Raw genomic sequence first — 10,691 nt, 5'->3', positions numbered from 1 at the left:
TGATTTCCAGAAGTTTCTCTTTGTTGTATTTGATTTTGGGAATGGTCTAAACTTGTTTGGTTTTGACATGCTTTTCAGAGGTAGGACACTTTGTTATTAACTTATTGATTCTTGGTTTTTGACAGTCCTTGGTTCAGTCTTGACAAGTTTTGGAATGACTTGTTTCTTAGAATAATGTGAAGTTGGATATTTGGAAAACAATTTTGGAGATTCCTCTTTTGATTCAACTTTGATTTTGGTAGATTCAATCTTTTTCTCAGTTTCAGAATCAAAAGCATATTCTCCCTCCATGAATTTATCAAAATCATCTTTTGTGAAAGGTTCAACCGGAGATATTTTTGAAAAATCATGAATCTTGGTATCCAACTTTACACTATGGGTAGTCTCAGGAATGAAATCAACTTGAGCTGACACATCTTTGATTTCACAAGAAATTAGAGTAGATTATCAACACCTATACTAGCACTAAGCTTAGGGTGAACAACTAACTCTTCAAGAGACTCACAAGTGAAAAACCTAAAGTAGTACCATATCAAAACTAAACTATGCGCAAGTTCGTCATAAGATAAATCAGATTGCACATAATCATCAGCTATAACAATAGCAACATTTTGACATGAACACTCAAGAGAATCAGTCAAGGTTTGGGTGGAGGAAACAGTAGATGACACACAAGTAGTCTGAGTGGAATGGTCTACTAAAGCACTTAGGTCAGTTTGAGTAGAAGCATCCATACAAACTTTCTTAGTATCCACAACAACTAATTTATCCTCCGAATTCAAACTTTGAGACTTAAGTTTTTCAATTTTATTTTGTTGAGATTTCACTGTTTGTTGCAAACCTTCTATTTGTTTTTCCAAAATGGTAGATGGAACATACATTTTAGTAGGTTTAGGTGAATTACTAACTGACTCTTGGTTTTGAAAATTTGATGCTATTTCTTCCAATTTGAAAATTGAAGATTCTTTCGAGTTATTTGAAGCATTAATAACATCATAGTTAACCAAAAAATCATTTTGTGGTAATTTCTCAACTTCATTAGTCTCAAAATCGTCATCTAGCGGACGAATAAATTGTTGTACCATACCAAGGCGAAGAAATCTTTCATCATACAAGGGTTCAATTTGTTCTTTGACTTTTTGTAATGGAGAGATATTCTCAAATCCCAACCCATGAAGAAGTTCTGATCTGTCAATCTTGGACTTGTTGAAATAGGCGGTAAAATCCAAAAGAAGGTTTTGTTCGACTTTATATAACTTCTCTTGATAGAAAAGTATATTCTTTTTAAATTCCTCTATTTGGTTTTGAAGAGTTTCAATCTCAACACCTTTCAAGAAACAAGTATAATTTAAATCAGAAATCTTTTGTTCAAGTTCAATATTGTTAGGTTTGGAATTTAAAAGTTTCTTGTTAAGAATATCAACATCCATTTGTCTTGCATTGGCCCGAAGCCACTCATTGGTCTTTTGAATTTCAAGTTCTTGATTGGCTTTTTCAAGATCATGAATGGTCTTTTCAAGTTTATAACACTTATGCAATAACTTAGAATCAGGAGATGCATTCAACTCACACTCTTTAACCAACATTTGATCTTTGTAGGTTTGAAAATCTTGTTTAATAGTATCATAATCAAAAAGTAATTTCGAATGTTCTTCAAAGAGTTTTGAAAATTCACTTTTATAAAATGAAATACTATTTTTCAACTTCTTATTTTTGTTGGCTAAAGACGTAATATGAGTTGTCAAGTTAGATAAAGCTAAATCAAACGACTCTTTATCTTTAACTATCGAAAAAACAGAGTGTAGATTTACCTCATCATCCGGGTACTCGTCATCAGTGCTTTCAGCCTCAAAAGCTTTGTCCTTTGCCAACCTCGCCATGAAGCACACATTTGCAGAGAGATCTTCATCTTCATCATCTGATAGCAAAAGCCACTTGTCATCTTCAGCCAGTAATGCATGACCAGCTTCCACTTGCTTTGCTAAAAGCATCTTCTGCTTGTAGTACTCATAGTTTCTCTTGTGGGGTTGCTTGCAATCAATTGCAAAATGACCAGGAATTCTACAGTTGTAGCACTTTTTACCAGAAGCTTTCCCCTTCTCAACAACTTGTTTGTCATAACCTTCAACTTTCTTTTCTACATGCTTGGATCTACTTGATTCACCTTGACCATTATTCTTTGAATGATAGTGTTCCTTCTTGGGAAATGCACTTGTGGAAGAAGTGCGAAGATTGTTGTTAGTTGGCCTCGCTTTGTAGTACTTTTTCTTGAAGTGCTTGGTAACTACGGCAAGAGCTTGATATAATTCGTCAGAAACACCATCTCTTGGAGCCAACATATCATCTCCCTCCTCATCAGACGAAGAAACAACTACCATTTGCCTTTTAAGAGCTTCAGAAACCTTCTTTTCAACAATTAATGCCAAAGGATCAGAAGATACAACTTCTGGCATTTTGTTTGATGAAGCTTTGTTTAGGACTTGATGTTCATTGAGTTTGAAGGATTCATGAAGATTATGGATGGAGAACTTGGCCAGATTTTGATGTTGCTTAATCTGAGTTCCATAATCTTCCCACTCAGGACCAAGAGCTTTGATGAATTTGATGTTTAACTCCATCTCTTCCTAAGTTCATTTATGACATTGCAGAATCTACAGTAGACAGCCTCTAGAGATTCATTTGGCAATTTACTGAAGTTGTCAAACTCAGTCAATACATTTGTCAATCTAATTGTTGAAGTTAGGTCAGATCCTTCCATTTGTCTTGCCACTTCATCCCATATCTCCTTGGCTGTATCATAAGAATCAACAGAACCATAGATTTCATCTGGCAGTGCTTTGTATCAGCATGATCTAGCTCTGTTATCTGTAGTTGTTCGATCTTTTTGTTCAGCATTCAAAAGATCAAGAGTGAGTATTGCACCAGTGGTGGGATGACAATGAACTGCAAGTCTATTAAGGATGGAATCTTTAAGAAGGTGACCATTTGGTTGACATTCCACATAATCCATGAATCTTTTCTTCCATAGTCCATAAGAACCACGGTAGAGAACTGGAGGTCTTGTATCAGAACCTAATGCCAAAGCTTTACGAGAAGCCATTAGAAAGAGATTTGATTTGGAACTTGAATTGGAATGAAAGTTGAAAATTTCAGAAGATGAAACGATCTTGGGAAGATCGTCTTAGGATAAGATCGTCTTAGAAGAGATCGTCTTAGATGAATGAAAGTAAGAACGACTTGAAACAAATCGTCTTGAGTTTAAGAAGAATGAGACGATTCAAAGAAGATCGTCTTGAATGAAATTTGATGAACTTTGGCTAAGTATTGAACGAAACTGAAATTGAGGAATGATTTTGAGTTTTGGAAATAAAAACTGAAAAGGAATTAAAGGAAATTGAAAATGAAATTGAAGTATAAAGAACTTTGGAAATGAAACGATCTAAAAAGAGATCGTCTTGGAATTTTGATCAAGGAAATGAAACGGTCCTAATAAGATCGTTTTAGAAGACTTGGAAATTTTTCTAAGTGTTTTTGAGAATTTTTGGACAGAGATTTGTTTTGAATTGGAAGGAATTAGATTTGAGCAAAACCAATGAATAATGATCAGTTAGCCAGGAAGTGTGTGATTCCCAATCACAACAACTTCAAATGATCAACCTCACCAACACAACAAACAGCAAACACTGAGACGATCTTGGTCAAGATCGTCTTAGTAGTCAGGTAACTGAGAAGATCTTGGCAAGATCGTCTTAGTTTATGCCAATACTTTGAATTTTGACCAAACCAATCCAAAATGGATCAGTTAGCCACAAACAACACTTTTCCAACAACCACACTTGCTAGACTAATCTTGTGAGGATCGTCCTACAAGCCACAACACAGAATGTATCAAGTATGAAGAATCAAACACTGAGACGATCTTATGAAGATCTTCCTAGTGAAGATCGTTTGAGGTCGTCTTCTCCAACAGAACACAAAGTAAAAACTCCATTGATGAATTTTCAAGCTTCAATAACTTTCGATTTACTGAGTGTTAGAATGTAAAATTACTTGCAAAACGTTTGTAATTACGTCCGCAAAAAAATCCTAATACACAATTCAGCCTATAACACAACAGAATCAAAACCCAAATTTTAGCGCCAAAAACCAAAAATCCAATCTAGAGATTTAGATCGAATTGGATTGTAAAATTCAACAGGAATACGTTTTGAGCTATGAGGAATCGATTGGTGAACAAAAATTGATGATTTTATGCGATTTGAACAACAAATAATGATGAAACAGGGACGGTTTTTGAGGAAATGGTTTTGAATTGATTTTGAATGAAAACTGAGATCAAAAACAGTTATGGATCGATATCAAAGTGATGTTTTCTCCGACACCACATGTAATAACACGATTTCTGCTATTGATTCGATCTCAACAATTTCGGTTCAACTGTGTGTGTTCTTGGTGTGTTTAGTGTGTGTGATTTTTTAGAGAGAAAGAGAAAGAGACGATTTGTATATGTTGTATGTGTAAAAATAGATAAAAGGCTTATGATTTCTAAGGACTTGAGGGTATTTATAGTCTAAATCTATAATTAAGCTAATTGACACTCCTAGTCCCTCAACCTTAGAAATCATTTCACCATGTCTTAACAACAACAACGTCCACTAACTTAAATTACAATTTATCACTATTTTTGGATTTCTAACAAAAGTAATGACTTAAGCTCCAAATCTGTAGGGGGTACATCAACCGAATTCGGTACCCTTGAGCTTCTATCAGCAACTACCTTCTCAAAACTCTCATCTTCCAGAGGTGTCTCATCCAAGCTAAGTGCCATCACCTCTGCGAACAAATCATGATCTTCAATATCTCTAGCTCCTAAGCAAGTGAGCTCTTCATCAACTTCTGTTTCCATGAACTCCTGAAACTCTTGATCTAAAGCATCATCAATAGCATCAATCCTAAAACAAGACTCATCAGTAGAGTGAGAATGCTTAATAGATCTTTCAACATTAAACACTATCCTATAAGTACCCACACCCAAAGAAATTTCCTTATCTTTTACCCGGATAACAGCATCCGCGGTATCAGGAATGGTCTACCTAGAATCAATGGTACCTTAGTGTCTTCTTCCATTTCCAAAATCACAAAATCTACCAAAAACACAATGTGGCCTACCTGGACAGTCACATTTGTAGCAATCCCAATGGGGTACTGAAAAGAATGGTCTGCTAACCTTATGCTCATACGGGTAGGTCTCAAGGCTCCTAACGCCAATTTATTCCAGACTGAGTAAGGCATCAAATTGATACTAGCACCTAAATCGGCAAGTGCCTTACAAGTAAAAGTACGAATAGAACAAGTGATGAGGAAACTCCCTGGGTCTTCCAACTTAGGTGAAATGTGGCTCTGCACAATAGCAGAACACTCGACATTAAGAAATGTAGCCTTCACCTCATCCATCTTCCCTTTATCCATCACAAGTTCTTTGATGTACTTGGCATAAGTTGGCATACCCTGAATCAAGTCAACTAAAGGAACATTAATGTGAACATTTTTAATCATATTGACAAACTTATCATACTGTTTCTTTAGCTTAGCTTTCCTGAACCGCTGTGGAAATGGAACCTTAGGCTTATATGGCTTAGCCTCGGGTGTCACATCCGGTTTGGATGGAGTAACCGGAGTCTTCACGGTTGAATCTTCTTCCATCACAATCTCCTCATCAACATTTTCAGCTTCATCATCACCTGATTCCTGCACATCTGAAACAATATCATTAGGATTAGGAGGAGGGGCATAGGATCTACCTGTACGAGTAGTAATGGCTTTCGCTTGCTCCTAACGAACAGGCGGTGGAGTGTACTTCTGTCCATTGTTAAGACCTTGATTCTGCTTCGGATTCTGCTGAGTGTTACTAAGCAAAGCACCTTGGGGCCTAGTGATAGCAGCCATCCTACTTTCAATATCCTTAAAATTGATATCCTAACTTTTAGCATTCATTTCCACTTTACCATTAATCCTATCTAGCCTCTAACTCAACTGCCTAGTATCCTCCCTTATAATCTGGATACTTGTGTTTGTTTCAATTTGATTGCTCATCATCTGCTTCATCATTTTTCTCAACTCGGCATTAGGATCGGTAGTAGAAGAAGAAGAACCCGATCCTTGGCTTTGTTGAGTCTCCTGCTGTTGTGGCTGACTTTGATAATTGTTCCTTTGCCACCAGTTACCAGAAAAACGAGAAGGATTAGCAGGAAAAGAAGAGTTACAAGAGTTGTTACCTGATGACCGGTTCTGAAAACCGGTGTTTCTTTGAAATCCTCCTTGTTGATTCTGCACAAAACTAACATCTTCAGGTCCCCGGTTGGGACACTCTTCAGAATAGTGTGTCTCTCCACAGTGATCACACCCATCAACAAGGACCTTCACATCACGTTCAAGATAACCAAAACGAGATTCTTGAGCTGCAAATCCCTTATCCAAACGTGCAGACAAAGCGTGAATCTCATCAATTACAATAGAGCTGTTACTACTATCGGCTCTTGCAACTTTACTTTGCTTAAATCGGCCCTCGTTCTTCAAAAATCTTTTATCATCCATGGCCGCATTATCTTTCACCATTCGCTCCAAAATGTCATAACCTTCATTTGGAGTGATCTTGCTAAAACTTCCACCGAAAGCATACCTCATCTCTCTTTTAGACCCCTTATTCAAACCACCGAAGAATAATTCAACATACTTTTCCTTAGTCAACTCATGTCCCAGACAATTTCTCAACATTTCCTTGAATCGGATCCATGCGTCAACAACATCTTCCCCATCTTCTTGCACAAAAGACCTTATCAAGTTCTCCAATTGCCTTTGAGTTCTAACCGAATAAAACTCACCAATGAAAGCTTCCTTAAGTTGATCCCAAGTAGTAATCGAATTTTTGGGAAGATCATTGAACCAATCTTCGGCATCCCCGGTGAGAGTAATAGAAAAAGTCTCAAGTTTGATGGCATTCATTTGGTTTTGGCCATATTGATAAAGCCGTGCTAACTTCTCAAGCCTCTCTAAATGCTTATAAGGGTCCCAATTCTTCTTACCATCAAATTTCTGATCTTCAATGCTTTTAAGATGGTTTGGCTTCAAGTTGAAATTTTGATCAACGCCCGGTGGTCTAATGGCGGAACCACGAGCCGTAGGAATAGTTCGAGTTCAGTCACCGTACCGGATGTCATTTGGGTCTCTTGGTGGATTGTCACCCATTTCGTCTTTTACAAGTGCAAGATTAAAGAATTCCTCTAGATAGAAGCCTTCTTCGTCTGAATCTGGTGGTGCTGTAAAGTTGATCCTGCGTCTTGGTGGAGTTTTCAATGGACTAAAAAGAGGTCGCCCCAAAGAACGCAAAATCATCAACTATGAATCATCAACTATGAAAGAATCCGGCAAAACACAACTAACACCACACGTCAAATGTACCTGTGATAATACAAGAAAACAAATCTAAACTAATAAAGCAAATAACTCCCTCACGCGTGAGGAAGGGTCAAACCACTAAATTAACAACTAAATCGGCACACAATCCCCGGCAGCGGCGCCAAAAACTTGATGTGCAAAATCGAGTCTTAAATTTATAAAACTAGTTTCACCTAAAAACCGACTATTACGCACTCACGGGCAGTGGACCCGATCGTTTGTAATATAGTTAAGAGGTAAGACCGTGTTCGTTCGCGGGGATTGGTTTGAATCAATTGTTTAGTAAAGTAGTTTGGAAAAACGGGTGTTACTCAAATCTCCTTTTTGACAGAAAATAAAATTTGTTTTGAACAAGAACATAAAATGAAGAGAACTTCAGACAATATAATTAAAAGTCATCCACCTTAACTTCCCTCGACTTCAAATGTGATTGCATTTAATTAAGATCAAATTCACAAGAACTGACAAGATAATCGTGACTAGTTAAATACTCATGCGGTACCACCAACCATGAACACATCACCAAATCACCTAAATTACTAGATAAATTACCCCAAACCGGTACCACCAGTTCCAAGACAACTTTTTCCAATAACTAGTTTCACTAACTATCAAATTACCAATTGAACCTACGTAAAAATAACGTGGTACCACCAACCGTTACAAATTACGTTGACAAAATTAATTCTTTCATTAAAATAATATTCACTATCATACAATGAACTAGTGACAACTGCTTATCAACAAACAATTCTTTTCAAATCATATATCAATTCGACTAGTACCACTAACGAAGAATTAATACATAACCAATATTATAATAATTATTTAAAAGAATTAAATCACCAAGATTTCAGAACAACGGTAAATAAAGATCAATCCTTTGAATTAAAATGTTGTAATCACATCATCTGTCTCGTTTCATCAAGGTGGATGATAAAACGTTTAGCCACTCATGATCAATCTACAATAATAATTAAAATATAAGAGAAACATGATGTACCAATCGTTTGAAGAAAATAAATTGCAAGACAGTAAGTAGATACGATCTAGATGGGTGCCCGTGAATCTTCGACGAATCTGCCTAAGAAATTATCTTAATTGGAGATTGAAGAACCCTTGTAGAACAGCTCCTAGAAATATTTTTTTGATGATTATTTTCGACCTAGGGTTTTGTTTATATACCCTCTCCAAATTTGATGCAAAAACCGACCTGGGGGTCTTTTTCCCGTGCACCCACTGTGGCGCAGTGGGACTGTGTCTTCCCTCACTACGGCGCAGTGAGGTATTGTTGACTTTGACTTCGGCTGACTGCGGCGCAGTGGCTTGTGTGACCACCACTGCGGCGCAGTATGAATCCACGACTTGATTCCTTATATCCTTGACTGCGGCGCAGTCCTTCTCTTACCATCCCCACTGCAGTGCAGTCAACACTTGTACAAAGTAAATTTCCTTCGATCTCATATACTTGCCACACTCTGCCGTTTCTTCCACTCGAATCAACCTCCGACATCATAGATCACCTCTGGGCCAACAAATCTTCCGAAAATGCAACAAATGAACGGGTAACCTGGTTAGAGCCTGTAAACACTAACAAACACCATAAACGTGCCAAATGCATACAAAAACGACTTAAAACATATAGTAAAATGGCCAATAATGATGTAGGTAATGGGTATAAATTAGTTACATCAGTAAAACATGCTTTGACATATTCTAGACTTGTTTATTTGGGTTAAAACATGGTTAGAGGTTTGGGTGTAGAAGGGTTGTGGCATTGGATGGGTGTTTTCTGAAGAAGCCATGCACTAGAGAGTTGTTATCTGCAGTTGGAAGGGATGGAAACAACCAAGTATACTCAATTGCTTGGGCTAATTTCAATGTAGAAAATGTAAACGCGGTTTGGATCAATTAAATCATGATCTAACAACATCTAAGTGTGCGGAATCCACTTAAATTCGTCTTTGAGGTTTCTGATTAAATATGAACATATAATTACGAATACACATAGAATAAAAGATAAAAACAGATGTAAAACTCGTGAATATCATTAATCATAAGATTACAATCACCAAATCAGTATACATCTGACTGACACGGGGTATAGATCTCTACCCCGTGCGAGATGAACGAAATCTGTTGCAACTCAAATCGTTCACTGTAACATCCTAAACTTTTCGATATTTGACCTTGACTTTGTCGTTAGTCAGTCAGCAACTTCTATCGGTTTATCGTTAGTTGATCTTTAACGCCGTTAGTTTCGTTAATTTCTAGGCGATTAATTTGATGATAAACGATGATTAATGTGCCTATATGTGAATAAGTTATTGAGTTATGTGATGCTAATATGGTGTGTCGGTTCACCATTATGTGCTTAAGATGTTAATTAGTCGTCCGTTAGTATACGTATTAGCTTCGAAAAATTAAAGACAAAATCTGGTCCATTAGGTTAAACCAAGTATGCTAACCTCCTTTTAAATAATCATTATCCTCTAATAACCTATTTTCCTTAAGTTTTACCATTCTCACACTTTTCTTCATTCTTTTTCTCTCAAATTTCGCGGGTCACTTCCTGGAAATCAGTAGGTATTATATTCTTGTTCATTATGTGTTCGTTACAACGATCTTTGCTTGTGTCTAGAGATTTTCATACCGAAAATTAACGTTTTCGAGGTTATTTTGGGATCTCAATGATGACGGTTATACAAGAAGGGTTAAGTACAGTAAAATCATTCTTTTTTGATGTATTTCAATGTTATGTAGTTATTTGAAAGTATTTTGATTCATACATATGGATTTCAAAGCCGATTTGTAACGAGTTTGACATCTTTTTCTTTAGATCCGGAGAAATAAAGATTTAAAAAATAGATTTTCTTCTGGAATAGATTCTTTACTGAAAATCATGAGTTTTGCAAAAAGAATCACTTGATTTGGTTGAATAACAAATCGGCAATCTTGTTTTAAAGATTTATAAAGATGTTGTTAACATTTTTGTTGTTTATTTTCTAAAAGGGAAATTAAAATGAATTATTTTCTGGAGTTATATTCTTTGATAAAAACCATAGAGAGTCAGAGATTGCTGGTACAGCTGTGATGACCGCTCCAGATGCAGATCCTGATGATCCAGATAACAATGATGATGGGGAAGATTCCAATTCAGGTAACTCGGATTCTATTTCTGATAGAATAGAAAGGGAGATAGTGAATGATCCTCATAATCATAAAGAAAAAGAAAA

The sequence above is a fragment of the Erigeron canadensis genome, chromosome 7 (genome assembly GCF_010389155.1).
Source record: "Erigeron canadensis isolate Cc75 chromosome 7, C_canadensis_v1, whole genome shotgun sequence".
NCBI classification, from domain to species: Eukaryota; Viridiplantae; Streptophyta; class Magnoliopsida; order Asterales; family Asteraceae; genus Erigeron; species Erigeron canadensis.
Note: the sequence above shows the minus strand (reverse complement) of the source record.